General features: G+C 48.9%; 1 protein-coding gene across 1 annotated transcript in view; it reads left to right on the top strand.

The window, feature by feature from the left end:
• Positions 1 to 21,800, top strand: part of KCNJ5 (potassium inwardly rectifying channel subfamily J member 5) — a 45,859-nt gene that overhangs the window by 2,872 nt on the left and 21,187 nt on the right. The window contains exons 2-3 of the mRNA XM_081536559.1: positions 11,454 to 11,629; positions 16,421 to 16,576. The gene's annotated coding sequence lies outside the window, so the exon portion shown is untranslated. The remainder of the gene's footprint in view (positions 1 to 11,453; positions 11,630 to 16,420; positions 16,577 to 21,800) is intronic.

Genomic DNA, 21,800 nt, shown 5'->3' with positions numbered 1-21,800 from the left:
CCCGTGGTTACAGACACAGTCCTCCCGGGCCTGGCAGCCTGGGACAGTGAGCAGAGGGCCTTTCCCCCTGGTTTTACCCAGGTCCCACTTTGCTGGTGCTCACAGGAATTAACTCCTCAAACACAGCCTGGAGCCTCAACCTACACACCTGAGCTGGGGGACCAGAGCTCATGGACTGGTTTTCTTTTCCTTTTCTTTAAAGAAATTTGGAGCATTGCAAAGATATTATTCCATTCATGACTAATATTCCAAGGGGAGCAACTTACATAAAGCCCCTCTTTGGAGGGGCTTCCCAGGTGGCTCAGTGGGTAAAAGAATCTACCTGCAATCTAGGAGACCCAGGTTTGATCGCTGGGTTGGAAAGATCCACTGGAGGACGAAATGGCAACCCACTCCAGTATTCTTGCCTGGAGAATCTCATGGACAGAGGAGCCTTGCAGGCTACAGTCCGTAGGGTCTCAAAGAGTCAGACATGACTGAGCAACTAAACAACAGCAACAATAAACCTGCATGTTGTCTCCCCTGCACATTAGGGGGAGGGGATCCCCTGTGTCCCAGGCCACTGCCTCTTACAGACATGGCCGGAGTCCTCTGATTCAGGAAGGGCAAGAAAGGCCATTTCACAACAAGCAAACATATTGCCCCTCAGACTGGCCTCCAGCTCCTGCGTGGGGAGGACAGAGGGACTTCTGCTGGAAGATGTTCTTTCATCTTTGTGCCTCAGTTGTTTTATTTTTTTAGAGAACCAATGTCTAGTGAAAGAGATGGTACAATGTGAACATGTCTGCCCCAGAGGAGAAGTAGGTAACCCCACTGAGGTGACAAAAAGGCAAGAGCACCATTACAAAGGCTTCCCAAGGAAAGGTTTTGAGAAGCCCGTGTGCGAGAGATGAAAAGCTTTCCTCTGAAACACTGACTGCCTTTGAAGAGGGTAGCACATCCACTGCTCTGTGAGAAATTCCAGGTCAAGGGACATTTAAAAAAAAATAGGATGGAACAAAAGGAGAATTTTAACAATTCTGCTTAATTCACTAAAGGCTTGTTGAGGGTCTTTCTGTAGAAGCTACAGCACCAGACACTTGGGGAGTTACAACATGAATAAAACATGGTGCCTGCCTTCAAGAGTTTAAGGCTTTATAGAGGAAAAGACATCACAGACACAATAAGGCATAAATGCATGGGAAGCGTCATGAATAAATGGAAGAGGAGTTTTACTCTTAGCTGGGGGAGCCTCCAAGAGCTGGTGGTGCTTAGCAAGATGCTATTGGGGGGTGGGTAGGATGATACCAGGTAGTCTTGGAAGATGGGGAGTGGATGAAGGAGAAGTAGCTTGGAGGCTGGGGAGCAAAGATGAGTTGGGGGCATGTGGGTGGGCATAAGACCAGGGGTCCTTCCAAGATCTGTTGGAAGCCCAGAGGGAAGGGCCCATTGCACCCCCTCATTTGACGTGGCAGCAACACTGGCCTGAGGTTTTCTAGGATTTCAGTCAGTGTCCTGGACATTTTGTTCCAGATTCTCAGTTGCTCACACATGTGGCCATAAAATCAGAAGTCAAGACAAATGAGTTCACACGATCCCAGCCAGTCAACCCTGTGTTTGTTGATTGCCCAGGGGAGGCGGGGAGGGCTGTCCAGGGAGCAGATGCCCCTCAAGCCAGGACTTGGCAGGCACTTTCTCCCAGGCTCGCACATTTATGGGGGTCAGCTTCTTGCCTCAGGCACGCAAACTCTGGCTCTGGAAACTGCCAAATTCTCCAGTGATGCAGCATAGGTGCCCTGGCCAGTCCAGCGACCTTGAAGTTGATGCCTCTGTGGCCAAAGCGGTGGAGGCGACAATCATTTCCCACCATGGAGTGACCAGCCCTGCACCTCATTGCTCAAAGATCCACCCACGATGCATGTCCTGGGATGGTTGTCAGAACCTGTCCTGCCTACAGGACAAACCACGAAGCCCAAACTCTCCCAGCATATTAAGAACCTGGATTCCACTCACCAACATTGTTTTTCTTTTTTTTTTTTTTGACTGTGCCACACAGCCTGTGGGATTTTAGTTCCCCCACCAGGGATTGACCCTGGGGTAGAAAATGTCAACCCACTCCTGTATTCTTGCCTGGAGAATCCCATGGACAGAGAAGCCTGGCAGGCTACAGTCCATGGGGTTGCAAAGAGTTGGACATGACTGAGAGACTTAGTACGCACACACCAGGGACTGAACCCTGGCCCTTGGCAGTGAAAGCACTGAGTCCTAACCACTGGACAGCCAGGGAAGTCTTCAAAAATATGGATTCCAAACAGCAGGTGGCACTGGCCTTCCAGCCTGGGTCCCTGCTGTCTCTCAGCCCCACAGCAACTTTGGGAGCCAGGTCATGAGGATTGTATTCAGGAGGACAAAACGTGCCTTAGAATAGGAGCCTCAAGTTCAGGATGCAGTTTCAGAGAGCTCAGCTAGTAGGAAAAACACTGAACTTGGAATCAGAAAATCTGGGTAGGTTGGCTGTCACATTGGGGTGGTTCATAACCTTGCAGAGTCTCAGCTTCCTCATCTGAAAAAGAGACAAATTGCACTCACCTTACAAGTGGAAGTGCCTTGTTATTGCTAAGTGCTGTATAAACACTGCTCACTATTTCATCATTATGCTTAATACTAAAATCAAATAGAAGCAGAAACTAGGAATCCTGGTTTAGTTTTAAGTCCTGCACCAATGAATGCACAGCAGAGGTCACACCATGCTCCCTACACTGTGAGGTGTGAATAGAGACAGTTGTCCCTGGTGGTCCAGGGTTGGGGGTGCTTTGGGGGCTGTGAGAATGGAGGTGCTGGGTAGCTGGGGTACTCATCAGTGAACAGAGAGCACAGGTAGGGCCTGACCTAGACTTGGGAACAATTGTGTAACATGAATGCTAATGCATGGTTAGTTCAGTTCACTTCAGTCGCTCAGTCGTGTCCGACTCTTTGCGACCCCATGGACTGCAGCACGCCAGGCTTCCCTGTCCATCACCAACTCCCAGAGCTTACTCAAACTCGTGTCCATTGAATTGGTGATGCCATCCAACCATCTCATCCTCTGTCATCCCCTTCTCCTTCCGCCTTCACTCTTTCCCAGCATCAGGGTCTTTTCAAATGAGTCAGTTCTTTGCATCAGGTGGCCAAAGTATAGGAATTTCAGCTTCAGCATCAGTTCTTCCAATGAATATTCAGGACTGATTTCCTTTAGGATTGACTGGTTAGATCTCCTTGCAGTCCAAGAGACTCTCAAGAGTCTTCTCCAACACCACAGTTCAAAAGCATCAATTCTTTGGTGCTCAGCTTTCCTTATGGTCCAAACTCTCACATCATACATGAATACTGGAAAAACCACAGCTTTGACTAGACAAACCTTTGTCAGCAAAGTAATGTCTCTGCTTTTCAGTATGCAGTCTAGGTTGGTCATAGCTTTTCTTCCAAGGAGCAAGCGACTTTCAATTTCGTGGCTGCAGTCGCCATCTGCAGGATTTTGGAGCCCCCAAAAATAAAGTCAGCCACTGTTTCCATCATTTCCCCATCTATTTGCCATGAAGTGATGGGACAGGATGCCATGATCTTAGTTTTCTGAATGTTGAGTTTTAAGCCGTTTTCACTCTTCTCTTTCACTTTCACCAAGAGGCTCTTCAGTTCTTCTTCACTTTCTGCCATAAGGGTGGTGTCATCTGCGTATCTGAGGTTATTGATATTTCTCCCGGCAATCTTGATTCCAGCTTGTGCTTCATCCAGCCCAGCATTTCTCGTGATGTACTCTGCATATATGTTAAATAAACAAGGTGACAATATACAGCCTTGACGTACTCCTTTCCAGATTTGGAGCTAGTCTGTTGTTCCATGTCCAGTTTTAATTGTTGCTTCTTGATCTGCATACAGATTTCTCAGGAGGCAGGTCAGGTGGTCTGGTATTCCCATCTCTTGAGGAATTTTCCACAGTGTGTTGTGATCCACACAGTCAAAGGCTTCGGCGTAGTCAATAAAGCAGAAGTAGATGTGTTTCTGGAACTCTCTTGCTTTTCTGATGATCCATTGTATGTTGGCAATTTGATCTCTGGTTCCTCTGCCTTTTCTAAAACAAGCTTGAACATCTGGAAGTTCTCAGTTTACATAGTATTGAAGCCTGGCTTGGAGAATTTTGAGCATTACTTTACTAGTGTGTGAGATGAGTGCAATTGTGCGGTAGTTTGAACATCCTTTGACATTGTCTTTCTTAGGGATTGAAATGAAAACTGACCTTTTCCAGTTCTGTGGCTACTGCTGAGTTTTCCAAATTTGCTGGCATATTGAGTGCAGCACTTTCACAGCATCATCTTTTAGGATTTGAAATAGCTCAAATGGAATTCCATAACCTCCACTAGCTTTGTTCATAGTGATGCTTCCTAAGGCCCACTTGACTTCAGATTCCAGGATGTCTGGCTCTAGGTGAGTGATCACACCATCGTGATTATCTGGGTCATGAAGATCTTTTTGTATAGTTCTTCTGTGTATTCTTGCCAACTCTTCTTTATATCTTCTACTTCTGTTAGGTCCATACCATTTCTGTCCTTTCTTAATAAAATGAAAAAAAGAGAGAGAGAGAGAGAATCCCAATGGTGAATTCTGCTCTTTAAAAGCTTCTCCACATTACCTGCAAAACAGCCATCACAGTAGCCTCCCGTTTTCAGTTTGATCCTTTGCAAAGCACTTTTGTGAACATGGCTTTGTGTGATCATTTAAACAAGGGCAGGTAGCTACAGAAGAAGGCGAGTGATGTTCCCAGCCTCGTGTCTCTGTGTCCAGTTAAGAATTGTGTCCTCGATACGGCAGCTGCCCTGGAACAGAGGTGATGTGGTCTATTCTCATCACCACCCCTATCTATGCAAGCCTCCCCTCCTCAACCCCATCCTGACCTTGCCCTTGCTCCCCGGCTCTCTAACCAGAAGCCACGAGTGCCCTCCCCAGGTCCCCTCCAGTACTCACTTGCAAATCCTCAGTGGGGGAGAAAGGTCCCACCCACCACTCTCCCAACAGCTTCGGGGCTTGGTTTCTTCTTTCACGAAAAGACACTGGAGCGAATGACGGCCAGGTTCTCTGGATAAGGGGAGGTGAATGTGCTGGGAACAAGTGCCCAGTGGGTGTTTTCTGCGGTCACTAGAAAAGGAGGCAGAGCAGTCTTTTTCTGTGACTCCTCAACAGCCACCTTACATGATTCTTCAATCCCACAGAAAGTGTGACCATCATCAGAGAGATTCAAGACATCTCATTCAGAGCCTGTCATCTAGCAAGGGACGCGGTCCTTGGGCTCAGTACAGTCTCACAAGGCCAGAGTGTCTGGGGAGGGTTTGAGCAGCTGTGGGCAGAGAGAAGAGGAGTACAGGGAGAGCTTGAACTCCTCGAGAAAAATCCCCACCCCGTGGGGTCTTCATGCAAAGAGCGAGCCGATGGATGTGAATGAAAGAACGTCCCCAGGTGCACTGTCAAGCAGGCACCTTCTAGGGAAGGGCAAGCTCATTCAACAGACTCCCACATTCCAGTCCATTGACCATGACCTGCCTTCTTGTTCAATAGCCAAGACCAATAATCACCTAGTTGATCTACAATTCATGCCCTTTGCTGGATTCCAGGCTCACCTAGCAAGGTTCCCATCACGAGCTGGCCTCCCTTCTGGCTCCCCGTGTGTAGGGAGAGATGTGTTGACTTCATGTGAATTCTACTTCCCAGCACAGAGTGCTCACAGCAAAATAATGAGTTAGTGTTCTTGTCTAGACATTAGGAAGTCAGACCTGAACTGGTGTTCTTGGGAGACGGTTGTGCTGAAAAATCAGATGACTGAATTTGCAGTGTGGATCTTGGCAAATGCTCTAAGTCAGGATCTCCAACCTCCGGGATCAAATGCCTGATTATCTGAGGTGGAGCTGATGCAATATGAATAGAAATGAAGTGCATAATAAATGTAACCCACTTAAATCCTCCCCAAACCATCCTCCATCTACAGTCCTTGGAAAAATTATCTTCCATAAAACCAGTTTCTGGTGCCAAAAAGTATGGGGACCACTTAGTAAGTGATGTCACTTTCTGGGGTCTCTTGGAAGAGAGCCGACTTTACACCCATGGAGACACCCAAGCATCACCATTAGCTGTGTACCCTTTCTCTATAAACTTGCATCACTATTTATTTATCTGCTACCACAAGGGGAGACATCGCTCTGGGCAGGGACTATGATCTTATTCATCACTGCACATTCAGAACCTGGCACAGTATCTGCTGCAGAGCAAGGGGTCAACCAATGTCTGCAGAATGGATGATTAAAAATGAATGAATGACTTGAGTATAAAGAGAGTGATTTAAAGAAATGTTTCTGCTTGTACTCTTATCTGAAATCCTAATGCAATAACAGTTCTTCAACAGTTGTTAGCCCTCAAAAGTGAAAAGAACCAGACAGGAGACAGCAATATTTTTGAAACCCAGAAAACTGACTCATTCTATGCTTGGACAGGAATAAACCAGGACCAGCATGATTATAACATCAGAATCTCAAAAAGTGTAGCGCAGTCAGCCACTGGAGGTGGAGGGTGAACAGGTAGCTAGAAGGAGGAGGATTGATTGAGTCTGCTTAAGAAGGATCCTCTCCCTGACCTGGCCCAGGCAAGAAGTCTCTCCCAGCTGACTGGAGCTTTATTCTCTGGGGTAAAGCAAAGGGCCTCTGGGTGGAGGAAGCCATGACACCAATCGGGATGGGCTTTCATACTCTGAGATAAGCAAAGCTAAGTAAACACACCCAGATATCAAAGCCCCCAGATCTAGTCCCCAACTTGATTCCAGAGGCCAGCTCTCAGGACTTGACCTTCCAAGCCGAAGACTGAGAGAGGTGGTCCTGAGGAATCTGAATATCTCCAAAAGGAAAAAGTATTAACAGGGGGTCCTGCACTGAAATGGTCCAGACAGAGCGTCCTCCAGACACTCTGAGAGCTGTCTGAGTGTTGTCAAGCCCCATCCTCGGGGCCCAGGTTACCAGGTGTCTGAGGAGTGAAAACAAATAGACATGAAAATAAAACAAATAGACATGATGAAGTATCTTGGAGGAAACGGAGACTATGCAGGGAGAAGAAACCACAAATGGAAAGGACGCTGCCAAAAGAGTGAAACTTAGAATGAGAGAAGGGGGTTCTTGGGAATTAAAAATGTGAAAGCAAAACCAAAAATCTCAGAAGAAAGTGTGAAAGAAAATGTTGAGGAAATCTACAGGAACATAGATGAAACTACAAAGAGATGAAATTGGGAGAGAAAGGATAAGGAAATGAGGCTTTCTGAGTTTCAACATCTAAGTGAGAGGAATTCCAGAGTGAGGGAATGGAATAGGAAGAAGGAAACCATCAAAGAAATGTGGCAAGAAAATTTCCCAGAATGCAAGGCAATGATGAAAAGAACTGCCTGGCTGGGACATCCCTGGGGACCCACGGGTTAAGACTCTATACTTCCAATGCAGGGGGCGCTGGTTTAATCCGTTCTGGGCGAACTAAGATCCCACATGCCATGAAGAACAGCCAAAAACTTAAAAAGGAAAAGAGCTGCCTCGTGTCTAGCACAATAGGTGTAAATATTTCTACACCAACCAGGTCCCATTTCTCCGAAATTTCAGAACACTACAGACAAAGGGAGGGTCTTGCTGTTTTCAGAAAGGAAAGAGAGGACGGGTAAAAGGACCAGGCATGAAACCTGCTGTGGATATCTCAACAACACGATGGAAAGGTGAAAGAAAACCAAGACATCTGTGTAATATTCTGAAGGAAAACGATCTCCAATTTAGAGTCCTATATGTAGCCAAGCTGTCAATCAAGTAAGAACAGAGTTATTTTCACATAAGCAAAGTCTCAAAAAACTTACTTCAAATGCTCTCTTTCCCAAGAAACAACTGCAGAATGTGTCCCTCCAAAGTGGAAGCATGAACTAAGAAAGAAAAATGCAGGAGACACACGAAACAGGAGATGCAATCGGGGGTGGGGAGTGGGGGTGTGGGGGGTGGAGGGCAAAGAGATGCCAGAGGCCAATTGTGCACCAGCAGAGTGTAGCCCACTCAGACCAAAGGGAGTGGATGGCTCCCGGCGAGGTCTCTCCAAGAGACAAAGTGGCTCAGATGGTTAAGAATCTGCCTGCAATGCAAGAGACTTGGGTTCGATCCCTGGGTTGAGAAGATCCCCTGGAAGAGGAAATGGCAACCCACTCTGGTATTCTTGCCTGGAGAATTCCATGGACAGAGGAGCCTGGCGGGCTACAGTCCATGGGGTCCCAAAGAGCCAGACACGACTGAGTGACTTTCACTTCACTTCACATAACTGGACATTTTGAGAGGAGACTGAAGCTGTAGGTGGAGACGTTTTCTTGAGGTTGATGATGAGAGCAAAGAAAACCAAGAAAATTAGTGATGCCAACAAAAGGTTGTGCAGGAAATAAAAAGTAGTCTGATTTACTGCATGGATCAGCTATTAGAATTTTATAGTCATGATAACATTGAATCTGAGTATTTATCGAAAAAATACCTATTGGGAGCATGAAGTTGGGAAGAGTGTGCACAGGTGGTAGGGATGGGGAGGAGAGAGCTATTAAAAAGTTCCCATCTCCAGTGGTAGTCTCTAAGAGCAAAGCATCTTAGTTTTACTACAGACATAGCACTTAGGTTTTCCAGGTGGCTCAGTGGTAAAGAATCCGCCTGCCAAACAGGAGACTTGAGTTTGATCCCCAGATTGGGAAGATCCGCTGGAGAAGGAAATGGCAGCCCACTCCAGTATTCTTGCCTGGAAAACCCCATGGACAGAAAAGCCTGGTGGGCTACAGTCCATGGGGTCCCAAAGAGTCGGACATGACTTAGCAACTGAGCACACACTCAGCACTTAGACTCAGCACACATTCAGCCAAACAAGAGGAAAGATGGTAGCTTCTGGGAGAAGGGGGAGGAGGAGGTCTGACTTTTTCATATCAAACTAGTTAGAACAATGTGATGCTTTGAATAAAGGCATCTGCAGCTTTAATAAAACCAAAACCAAAGGTTGCGATCAAAGAGGCAATAATGTATTCTATCTACTGAGAAATCCTTTTCAACCACTAGATGGTGCTATTGGCCCCTTGTGGAATATGCCAGGGCAGGTCCAGCGCTTGCTGGTCAGTAATTCTACTGGGTTTTCCACCAAACAGAATAAGTGAGATTTGATCAATAAACTTAAGAAGGATGTAAAGTTGTTTGTTATCTTTTATCTTCAGATAGTATCCCTCTTTGTGGAGCTGGAGAAAAAAATCATTTGCTCCTAGTGTTGCAATAATTGAAAGTTGGATGCTGGGGACAAAACCCAGACTCCTCTGGCTGTTGAGTGCCCTAGCTCCTAGGTGCTCAGGTGCTGGTTCAATAAAATCAACTGTGTAGCCAACTGTGGGAAATGTCGACCTGGGGCACCTGGGCTGGATTCAGGAATAGGAAATTCAGGAACAGGAAGCTGGTATTGGAAAAGCTGAAGCTACTGTTGTGCTACAGCCAGATTTCCATGAAAGTCTATAAAAGGTGCCCTGGGATTCTCACCCGACAGGTGGATGCTTACCCAGAGAAGCAGGGACACAGGCCTGGTGATCAGGCAGGAGCAGGATGCACATGGCACGACCTGCAGGGTCACTAGTGTGTCTGGAAGGCAGAGCAGTGGCTTTTCCCCTCGGCTCCACTGTCCTTGATTTCTCTGGCTCTGCATAAGCAGGGAGCTGTGGGAACACGTTTCTTATCCATCCCTGTGGTGTTGAGGACAAGCATTCTTCATGAGATGAGTACCATTAAATAAATACTTTATTAAAGATGGAATGTGGTACAGTGCCCGCTCTGATTTCTTGACACCCTCATCCTTTCGGGGTGGGGCTGCCACTCCGGTCCTTCTGATCACATCTCTCCATCCAGTTCTGGACCCACCTGTGCCTCCTCCTCCTGTTACTGAGTCCAGGCTCTCTCAGCTTGACGCAAGGTAAGTCAATGAATCTGAGATGAGGTGTTAGGATCAGGGAGGGACTTTATTCAGGAGCCAGCTGACCAAGAAGATGGCAGGCTAGCACCTCAAAATAATCATCGTATCAGGGCCTGGTTGCCAGGTTCTTTTATGGATCAGAGATGGGAGGAGGTGAAGAAACAAAGCGAAAAGAGTATTTGATCCTTGCAACTGTCCCCTAGAATGGCAGGGGAATGTGTTAGTTTCCCTTCCTTACAGTCCTTCACAGGTGGGTGGCTCAGGTTATCTCCCTGAGGCAGGGCATTATAATAACAAAAAAGGGTTAAAGTCACAGAAGCGATCCAGTGGGAAATTAAAATTAACACTACCCCGTTATCCTCCCCCACCCCCAGGCATGAGCACGGTCCCAGGTCTGACTTCTCCTCTCCCTCTCTGCCCTCCTCCAGGCGTCTAACCTGGCCTCAGAGTCCCTGCTCCTCTCCATAGACGGCATTCCAAAATCTACGCCTCTGTCCCCAACTCCCTCAACTCCAGACACCCACTCCCTCCTCTTCTCAACAGTTGCAAGTGGGCAACTCACCCAGCCTTTGGTCTGAAATCACACTCTGCATCTATGCTTTCCAAGCACCCTTCTCCTCCTGCCTTTAGTATTCCTATCAGCAGACACGCCTGCATTGAGTCAGCGTTTGCTGAATGAGAGGATGCTGGGCACTGGGAATTTCAAGGATTTGAAAAAGCAAGGTCATCCCACCTCTACAAGGAACCTGTAGATTGCAGGTGGAGAGGAAAGCCAGGAAACGGAAGCCCCAGCAGATGGTGATAGAGCCTTAGGGAGGGGAGTAGAAGGGGTACCATGTACTCAGGAGGAGGCAGGTCTCAGGGTCCCCAGAGAGTCGAGGAAGCTTAGCCCAGATCAGCTCCAAGCCCAGCTCTGCTCCCTGGTCCCCTGATAAGCACTCATGTCTGCTGAATCTTTCTCGGCTGCATCTTCTACCTAGAGCTTTCTCTCTCTCTCTCTCAAACCCTAGTGTGCATGAGAGTCACTCGGGGTATGTGTGTGTGTGTGTGTGTGTGTGTATGGGCATGCGCTAAGTCACTTCAGTCGTGTCCAACTCTTTGTGACCCCATGAACTGTAGTCTGCCAGGCTCCTCTGTCCATGGGATTCTCTAGGCAAAAATACTGGAGTCATTCGGGGGATCTTGCTAAAGTGAAACTTCTCTTAGGGCAAGACTAGGGTGGAGCCTGGGATTCTGCGTTTCTTACATGGGTCCCAGGAGTGGTGCTGATGCAGCTGGATTGTGCACCACACTGTGCATCCTCAGGTCCCATCGCCCACCGCCCTTGTCACCGCAGGGAAGCATCTGGGCGGAGCCTACAAACAAACGTGCTTCCAGTCCCTTATCCTAGTCCGTGCCAACCATCCTGCTTATTTCAATGAAAATGGAATAAGATTAAAAATTCAGTTTTTTATTTGCAGCAACCACATCTCACATATTCATCATGGGCCAGAGTCAACAGAACACATGTGCAACATCACTTGCGTTGCAAAAGTTGTATTGAATGATGCTGTCTCATCTCTGCTCAACCTAAACTGATTACACTGTGAAACTAGTTATATACCACTCTCCTCACCAGACTAGAAGCCCTTTGAAGGTAAGTTCTGTGTTTATCTTGCTGTGTGTGTGTGTGTGTGTGTGTGTGTGTGTGTGTGTGTGTTTCTGTTCTTAGAATCTAACCTTCTTTTATTTGACAACTATTCGTTTCTTGTTGTCTATGTGCCAGAAGCTGTGCAAGCTTGGGGACCAATGGTGCTCAGAGGTGACCCCTGCAAATGCAGTCTCTGCCATGGTGGGGGTCACCAAATAGGTGCTCACTAAAATAAGTGAATGAGTGAATAATATGCAAACCACCTCCAGGAAAATCTTCACAGAAATGGCTTTCATAATTCTCTGTGACTCAGAAATCTTCAACAGATACTTCCCATCTGTGGAGTAAAGTTCAAATTCCATTGCTTGGCATGCAACATCCTTGTGAGAAGCAGCATTCCATCCATCATGTTACTGCATTGGTTTGCTAGGGTCCCTCCAACAAAATGCCCCAGATCTGGGGGCTTCAACAACAGAAATTTCCCACAGTTCTGAAGGCTGGAAGTCTAGGATCAAGGTGTGGGCAGGTTCAGTTTCTCCTGAGGCCTCTCTCCCTGGCTTGCAGACAGCTGTCTTCTCCCTGAGTATTCATACAGCCTTGACTATGCTTGTGTGTTTCCCTGTGTGTCAATTTCCTCTCCTTATAAAGATCCAGGCCCCATTGGATTGGGGCCTATTACAGCAGATGCATTTTAACTTAATCACCTCTTCAAACGTCCTGTCTCTAAAGACAGTCACAGTCTGCAGGACTGGAGCTTAAGGCTTCATCATCTGAATTTGGGGCAGAGACACACAATTCAGCCCCTAGCAGTTAGGAATATGATTGTGTAATCTGACAAAACTGGGTTCTGAAATTCACAGTTAAAAACTGTGCCAATGAAGGACTTTCTTGGTGGTCCAGTGGTTAAGACTTCACCTTCCAACGTATGGGGTGCCGGTTCAATTCCTGGTTGGGTAGATAATATCCCACATGCCTCAGGGCCAAAAAAACAGAATATAAAACAAAAGCAATATTGTAACAAACTCAATAAAGGCTTTAAAAAATATGTTGCTTTAAAAAAAAAAAATCTGTGACAATGAGAGGATACTTCTCTTGTTTGAGCCTCCTTTTCTCATCTGAGAATGATGATAACACTACCCCTCTCAGGAGGTTGTTAAGAAGCTTAAAAGCACTGTCTTCTGTGAAACAGAAGAGCTTGGCACATAGTAGTCACTCAGCTAATTATAGCCACCTGTCATCACTTCTCACACTTCACCTGCCCTTCATTTCAGTAGCAATCTCTCCCTCACTGTGGGTCCCTGAGCACTTACTTCCCCGAGGTTTTTTTCATTCAAGCCCCCTCCTCATATTCCAGTTCTAGTCTTCTTTGTGCTCCACTTCTCTCTGCAGTCAGAGAGCCTCCCACCTCCAGGCTCTGTTAGTGTTATGATCAATTCTACACACCATTACATCAATTAGCATCTGGGAATTAAAATTCCAAGTTGTTAATTTGTCTGCACATAGGCTGACCCTCCCAATTAGATTGTTAGGTATTTTAGATCAAAGCTCATCATTATACTTTTTAGTACTTATCAAAGTGTCCCAAACGTAATGGACCTTAACTTACATACAGTCACTATTCATTCATTGAATATATATGTATATATATATTAGCATTATATATATATATGGCTTCCCTGGCAGCTAAGCTGGTAAAGAATCCACCTGCAATGCAGGAGACCCCAGTTCAATTCCTAGGTTGGGAAGATCCCCTGGAGAAGGGATAGGCTGCCCACTCCAGTATTCCTTGGCTTGCCTGGTGGCTCAGTCGGTAAAGAACCTGCCTGAAATGTGGAAGACTTGGGTTTGATCCCTGGGTTGGGAAGATCCGCTGGAGGAGGGCATGGCAACCTACTCCACTATTCTTGCCTGGAGAAAGAAGATGGACAGAGGAGCCTGGTGAGCTACGATCCATAGGGTCACAAAGAGTCAGACACAACTGAAGCGACTAAGTACGCACGCGCGCACACACACACACACACACACACACACACATATATATAATGTATATATGGGGAGTGGTGGTTTTAGCATAAAGAAACCATGAGAAAGAGACATATCATTGACTGATACATATCCGCTGTTTATGGATGGGCTGGATACACAACTAATGTATGAAGAATTCTCCTGACATGAGAGAAAAATACTTAAAATATTTGTCTTAGAAGAGTCTTAGTTAGGACTTCAGAGTATAACTCAACAAACTCTTTTAATTAATATTTTATCTGGCTGGAAATATTTATGAGACATTACCAGCCTCATAAATGCAAATGGAATTTCTATAAATAGGAGAAAAAATAATTTCCTGTGTGTCATACTCTGAAGAGAAAACTTTAATTGTGGGTTCATCTATTGCTCGACAGAGGAAGGTAAGAAGCAAGGAAGGGTGCACAGAGGCAGTGGTTCTGTGCACTAATAACCATGACAACACACGAGAATTTTCCATTGCTTTTGAGCACTGGCCTCATCAATTTCAGACAATGAAGGATGCACTTATACCTTCCAAGCCCCCTCGTTCTTCAATTGTGTCCCCCATGCTCAAATGTCACCTGTGCTCTTTGAAAGATTTGAGCATGAAAAAGTCAAGGTTCACCTCAATTTGTAACAAGCAGTCAGGAATAGAATCCTATTTCTCTTTTTTCAGGTCTAGGCTGAGAACTGGACCCAGGTTCTCTGCCTCCTGGCCCAAGGTCTATCACTGTGAGAACATTTACAAAATAAAATTTTATCATCCTACATTCTGCTTCACAATCAGCTAGGCTTCCCCCATCAGGGCAGAAGAAATTCCATGGTCTTTATGCTGAACCCAGGACAGAGCTTCTCCCGGGCTCAGGACATGCTTAAAGTGGTGTCATGTGGTCCACAGAAGTACACCATCAAGACCTCTTGGAGAACTAGAAAATGGAGGACTGGAGAATTTTCTTCTCAGAGCGACAAACCATAAGATCAACAAACCATAAGATCAACCTGTGATGGATGAGCAGGAAGACAGGCTACATCCCCTAAGGGATGAGATTTCCTGGTTAGTCAGAACCACTGCAGCCTCACTCAATAATGACCCTGTGCGGGGAGAAGAGAGCGAGGTCCAGGAAACCAACCTGGCTGCTCTGAGCTCTGTTCCTGGGGAGGGTGCCTGGGCGGTGGGCCATGTGCACACTGATCCAGGGCAAGAGGAGCCCCCATCAGGCTGCCATCGTGAGACTAAACTGCCCAGCCGCTGCCACGTCGCTGCGCTTATAGGAGAGGACAGGTTTGGTGCATTCAGCCCCAGTGACAAGCATTTGTCATCTCCTTGTAATTAATAAACCAGGTTTCTTGTTTTTGACAGTATTCACTTGATAACTATTCATGGAAGAGCTGTGTTAGGTGCTGGGGGCACAGCAGAGAACAGGACAGTGCGAGTCCCTGCCCTGGTAGACACTGGTCTCACGCACCTGATCGGGTGCACCTGCCACCAAAGTGGGGAGACACTCTCAGGGTCTAGGGCAGGGGCGTGGGTCCCCAAAGGCTGGGCAAAGGCAGAGACCGGCCAGGGAAGCACACACCCCCCCCCACCCCCCCCCACCCCCCCCCCCGCCATGGACTTGTTCTTAGAGAAGCCTGCCAGCCCTGCCCAGACAGCAGCCCTCCCTTTCCAGGGGTTTCTGACGTTCCCAGCGGGCTTCCCTGCAACTCACAGAAGTTGCAGACGGAAGGCAGGGATTCATCTTTCCCCAAGGTGAAGAGGAGCCTAAAAGGGAGGGAAGGGAGGAGGCTATCAAGTGATGGCTCTTCGTCTGGACTGCTTCCTGTTACTCCTACCTGGTCACAGGCTACCTGCCTCCAGCGAGGGCGAGAGGATCGCCAGGGGTGAGCAGTCAGGCCAGGAGCCGCAGGCTGTTTCCTGTTTCTAGACCTGCTCCATCTCCAGCCTGTGAGTCACGGGGACCCCCGGACCCTGACTCCACTCACCCGAGCAAGGTCTCAGGGCTGTGGATGCAGCGCCAGGACTGTGGCCCCTCCAACATCCCAAGGAAAGCCTCCCACCTGCTAGGTTCCCATCTAAGAAGTGCGACTAAATTTGGCCAGCTGTCCCCTCAACGCACCGCGGAGTGTAAGAGCAGCCCCTCCAAATGTGAACCAAGATTTCGGCTTCTCCTAGTTTCTTCCTTCTTGCGGTCTGCTGCACCGCACCCACTAAACACGCGCGCTCTCACGCGTGCACACGCTCCCACACACGCACCTGCGCGCGCGCACGGATCTCGGCCCTTGGCACCTGCAAGACCAGAAGCACAATCCCGCCCCCCGCGCCCCCGTACCACCAGCGGGGGTGGCGAGAGTCTGGGGGGGCGGGGTGGGGGACGCAGGGAGAGGGGCCGGCGGGGAACCGAGCGCAGATCCGCCAGCCGCCCCCCCACCCCCACCCCGGGGTCTCGCTCCGCCTTCCCCATCCGACTCATTCAGAACTGACGGCGTCCCACGTCGCAGAGAACCCCCGCCCTGCCGTGCCCCCCCAACTTCCCCCCCCAATGCGTCGCCTGTGGTCCTTTACAAAGGTTATTACACATTGTTACACTGATTCATTGTACAGGGGGCAGGAGTGGGGGAGAAGTCGGGGAGAGAAGAGGGCGGAGGAGAGGGAGGGCGGGAAGGACGGAGGGAGGGAGGGAGATAGACTGAGCGCCTCCCGCCGCTGTCGCTGGAGAAAGGGAGTGACTAGCGGCTGAGACTGGAGGGGGCTGACGAGAGACGGGATGGCTTAGAAGCCTCTGCCCACAGGACCCACGCAGGGAGAGGCTCTCCTCAGAGTCCGAGGCAGCCCGTGATGGTTGGTGCTGGAGGGTCCCCTCCGTGGCCCTGAGAGCCCCTGCACCGCCTCGGAGGGACACCCTAGAAGTTAGCATCAGTGGGACTTGGAAGCTCCGATCTCAACAAGTAAGTTGTCTTCTTTCCTCCTCCATTTTTCCCCAGCTCACTGGTTCTGGAAGGCGGGGTGCACGCTCTCAGGGTACCCACTGTCTGGGTGGAGCTGGCTTCACCCTCACCTGGAGGTCCTGGGAGCCAGCTGCAGGGACTGGGAAGGGCTTTGGGTGGGTCCAAAGTTCAGCCAGGAGAACTGAGCTCCCCTGAGCGGGCAGGCTAGCCTGGGCTGGGAGCTTAGCCCTCAGAGGGCTGTGAACTTGGCTGTTCTGTTCTAGAGCACGATACCCAGGTGCCCAAAGCCCCCATCAACTGGGTGGGGGAGAGGCCAGGGCAGTGGGAAGGGGTCATCTCTCCTCCCCCATCCAGGGCAGCAGCTCTGCCTTCAAGTGGGGGTGTCAAGAGTCCCGGGCCGGACAGTGAGCCCCCCAGCCTTAGATCCTTGGCTTAATCTTGCTTTCTTTCAAGTCTGGCCAAATTGGCAACAGGGCCTTGCTGATTCTACCCGCCTGCCACCCTGGTCACTTCCTGCGTGCCTGCCTGTCTCTTTTTAAACATCTTTCAAACTGTTCAGAAGATGTTTAAACATCTTTCAAACTGTTCAGAAGATGTTTAAACATCTTTCAAACTGTTCAGAAAGGTCAAAGCTTCAAGGTCAACTTTAGGGACTAGAGAATGGCATCATTATTCCCATGCTCCCTAACCCCACGTGTCTCCCTGAAGATCTGTGGCTCACCCCCACCCCCACCAACCAGGGTTCTCCTCTCCAGCCTGTGGGGCAGCCTACGCACTACCGGCTCCTTGGACCAGCTCTGGCCCCCAAAGTTCCAGGGCTTGTGCCAGGCATCGGGTCGGGCAAGGCCAGCCCAGCACCTGTTCTGGGAGTCCTTTCGAATGCCAGCAGATCCGCAGGCCCTTGGGTGTTGGCTTTATGTCACTCTGTGCCCAGCTCTCTGCCCTCTTCTGAGCCTTTTAACGGAGCAGGTACCAACATCCTCATCCTACAGGTGAGAAAATGCAGCTTAGCGAGGCCACGTAGCTTACCGAAGGTACACACCTTACAGGTGACAGACTCCAGTGTGTATCTCTGTTTCATCACTAAGCTACGCACTGTAGGGCTTTTTGCTTCACAAAGTACTTCTCCATGTGGGAGGGAGTCAGTGAAAAGACGCTAATATTTAGGAACCAAGTACTGAGCTGGACATACTCCTGTGCGTTCTCCTGGACTCCAGTCCTGTGACGTGCTCATCTCGCCCACGTTAGAGGAGAGGCCGAGGCATGGAGCGCTCTGAGTGCTAATAAGTAGCAGAGCCGTTGACTTGTAGATGCTTGTCCTCTGGCTTCAAATCCAGATAGTTTCCACTGTCAAACACCAAGCCAGTCTGGGGCTTCCTAGAATCTGGTGGGAGAATAAAGAGGGCCTTGGAGAGAAAGCCCCTTGGCTGGACTCTGATGTGAGAAGCCTGGTGGGTCTGACTGTGACTTTCAACTACTGATCCGGCCTGAAATGGCCTCACTCCGATGTAGAGGCACAAGGCAGGGATCTCAGAGGAAGTCCTGGGGTGCAGGTGGGGTCGCTTCTTGCCAACAATATCAGGGAGTCTGGAACACTTCCTGTGTGACCTGAAGCATTTTAGGTGCGTGATGAGGTTCTGTTTTTCTTCCTCCATCCAGTGCTTTTCACACTATTCCTCCCAGCCTCCCCCGACCTCATGGCATCCCACCCCCCTCCACCATTCTGAACCCACACAATCTGAAACTAACTTCACTTGGAACCTAAGGCTAGAAAAAGACAAGCATTCTCTTACCTGGGAAGGAATGTTTGGGGGCTTTATCAAGTGTCTACTACTTCTCAGGCTCTCTTAATTAATCACTAGATTGATAATAAATTGTTACTTACAACAGCATCGATTAGAACAGCACCAGGGCCACTGATGAAAGAGGAAGCATCCCATGGAGAAATGGTCTGTGCTTTCCACAAAAGCATGGGGCTCCCGGCCTCCCCGAACCATGTTCTAGATTCCCTGTCTGGCTCTCGGACAGAGAGGGTATCACTCAGATACAGGCTCTCCTGTCTGCACAGTAGCCCACCGGCATTAAGCAGAGATGTGTGAACTCTGGCAGGCAGCAGGAGGAGGAGGTGAGGATGAAATGGAAGGGAGAGAAGGGCCCCTGCACTGCCCTGGGGCGTCCCGGGAGCCCCCCGCTGCCTTCTCTGACCACAGAGTCAGATCCCAGTGGGACTCCCCGCCTTGGGCTCCCCTGAGTCTTTGGGCACATCCTGAGCCAGGCAGAGCTCTTTCCTCTGTGGGTCCAGCAGAATCAGTGTGGTCCTGTTACCAGCATTCTCCTACCCATCAGGACATACTGCGGGAACCCTCTGAGGCTTTCTCCCTGCGCCTGCCTAGGTTTCCTGTCCAGGAGACACTAGAGGTGCCAAGCTGGCCCGTGAGGATGCTGAGCACAACGTAGACAGTGGGGGCACCGTCTTCCTCCCTCCTGTCTGCTCCCTAAATGGCCAGGCTCTCTGCGACTCAGGTGGTCAAAGCCATCAGTGACATCTTATGCATTCACATACTTGAAAACTGCACCCAGGTCTGTTTTTTATTTGTTTGTTTGTTTTTAAATCAGTTCAGCAACCATTGATTTGATCTAGCATGTGCCAGGAATAATTAATTTTTGAAAACCTTGGAACATGATCGTTCAGGCAGGAAGGGTTATGCTTTCCACTTAGGAGAATGTTAGCAGAACTTTGCATTTTCTGAGCAACCCTGGTTGAATATTTAGGCTGCAGATGGGAGGGTGATGGAGAGAAGGGTGGGGCACAGGAAACCATTAGGTAGTTGGAAGGAGCCATTTTTAGATGAAATTTCCACCGTGTCAGAGCTACAGTCGGGTCGTTGAGAACTGGGGGGCCATCCTCAGATGTCTGGAAGACTGGTCAGTCAAGAAGGAATTGTTCTGTTTTCCTAAAGATAAGATAAGAAGAACGGGAGTTCAAATGTGAAGGATTGCAGGGAGACATTTGGAAAAGAAAAAAAGCTGACTGTATTTCTCTAAGAGACTTGTGGAGTGGCTTTCTCTGGACTAATTTTAAAACAGAGGGGACAGCTTCCCCTTGCTGAGCCCTGGCTGCTGAGGGACCGACTACTGGCCTCTGCCAGGGCACCCCAGCTTATCTGGTGCCTCCAACCTTGACATTCTGATAAGTGAGCTATTCTAGTCCACAGAGCCCAGGATGGCAGTTAAACTTGCCAAGGGCTGTGCTGAGCTAAATGTCAGAGCCAAACCTTTAACACATGACCCTGGAGATCCTGGCTTGTGCATCCATGTTAGGTTCCATCATCACTCCAGGCCAGAGCAGGCTGAGGGGCAGAGGTTGGGGATGTCTGATCAGTCTGGCAGGTGGCAACAGCACTTCCTGGTCAACAAGGTCAACCCGTATGGTAGCCAGAGAGGTTGGTGGGGAGAGTGAAGGGGAAGTGGGAGGGGTTCAGAGAGATGGTGACAAGAACAAACTTTCAGGCTCCCATTCTCATGTCCTGAGTCTTGCTTGTTTGGGGCTGTGTGTTCTGCCCGCCCTTGCATCCTCTTTTACATCTCAGGTTCCCAGCTGTAAACTCAGGGAGACCCTAATGCCACCATTCTGTGTTATTTCTTGCTGCTCATCAATGAAGGTGGCGGGGGAAAGTCAAGAGCAGAGAAGTGCCATCCAAGGCTGAACCTGTGCCCCTCATCCTGTGCTTAGACTCTGCTCCCCTCCCGAGGTTGGGCTGTTGAGTGCTTGATACCCAGAGCCTGGCTGGGAGGAGAGTCATAAGACCAGCAGGGATGAGGTGCCGCCTCTGCCCAAGGAAGCTGCCCTCCAGCGGGGGTATCAGATCCACGGGTGCCCAGGTGCAAGACACCTTACAAGCAAGGCTGTGACAGCTGACACACTTGGGCTATCGAAGATGACCTGGCCAGACATCAGGGGACACAGACCTCCACCCCCCAGCCCCAAGTCAGGTTGCCTCCGTCACTTCGGAAAGTGCCCTTTACTGTATGGACTTAAAAAGTCTGTCATAGATTGCTGCAAAACGGTGTATGGAGCTCCTGTCACAGGCCAGACCTTTGCAGGAACTGGTGATAGAAGAGTGGTTATTTGCCTGCCCTGGCCAGAGCTCTCTCTCTCTCCCAGGATCGACTAGGGGAGGTGGACATGCCACAGCACTGGGGTGGGGGGGACAAAGGAAGCACCACCAGACAGATACAGGGGCCAAGAGGGTCCACAGGCCAAGGATAGCTTTCCAAGGGGCTCCACAAACCACATGGTCTCGATCACGGTGCCTTTATAGTAAGTTGAGAAATTCAGTAAACTAGCTACTTTCATTTTATTCTTTTCCAAATTTTTTTCTGTATTCTAGTTCCTTCCCCCTTCTATCTAAATTTCCGAATAATTTTCTCTGTATCTACAAAACATCTGTGGGATGTTGATTAAGAGTGACATGAGATCTATATGTCAGTTTGAGGAGGATTGACATCTTTACTGTGTTGTCTTCTCATCCGTGAAGACTGTATGCGTCTCCATTTTTTCAGATGTTCTTTGGTTTCTTGCATTGGTATTCTGTAGTTGTGCATGCTGCGTGTTAAGTCGCTTCAGTCGTATCTGACTCTTGGCGACTCTATGGACCATAGTCTGCCAGGCTCCTCTGTCCATGGGATTCTCCAGGCAAGAATACTGAAGTGGGTTGCCATGCCCTCCTTCAGGGGATCTTCTCAATCCAGGGATCAAACTCGTGTCTCATACACCTATCCGCATTGGCAGGTGGTTTCTTTACCACTAGCGCCACCTGGGAAGCCCATTTTGTAGTTAACACAGTTCTTTTTGATCTGCCAGCAACTAACTGTGACTCAGACTTTCATTTTACTTTCTGTGAAATGGGTATAATGACATAGCAAAGAGCAAGTAAGACAGACTTATTTCCCATAGACTGATTATCTTCTCTGTTCTTTCTTTTCTTCTTCCCAACTCTTGTTCTGATGCCCACCCCACTCTCGTCTCATCACTGCGTCTTTTCCTCTCATCCTTCATGGTCTTAGCCACCTTCATGGGCAGCTCCTTACTCTGAAGCACTTTCTGTCTCTCTTGTTCTCGCCGCTTCTCCTGGTCACTAATCCTTCTGTAACGTTCCTCTTGTTCCTCTTTATTGCATCACGTGGGGAGCTCACTTTTCCTTGCTTTCCTCAGACGCAGCAA

This window comes from Giraffa tippelskirchi, chromosome 10, assembly GCF_054371585.1.
Source record: "Giraffa tippelskirchi isolate mGirTip1 chromosome 10, T2T-mGirTip1v1.2.pri, whole genome shotgun sequence".
Taxonomy (NCBI): Eukaryota; Metazoa; Chordata; class Mammalia; order Artiodactyla; family Giraffidae; genus Giraffa; species Giraffa tippelskirchi.
Note: the sequence above shows the minus strand (reverse complement) of the source record. Positions and strands in the feature narration are given on the sequence as shown.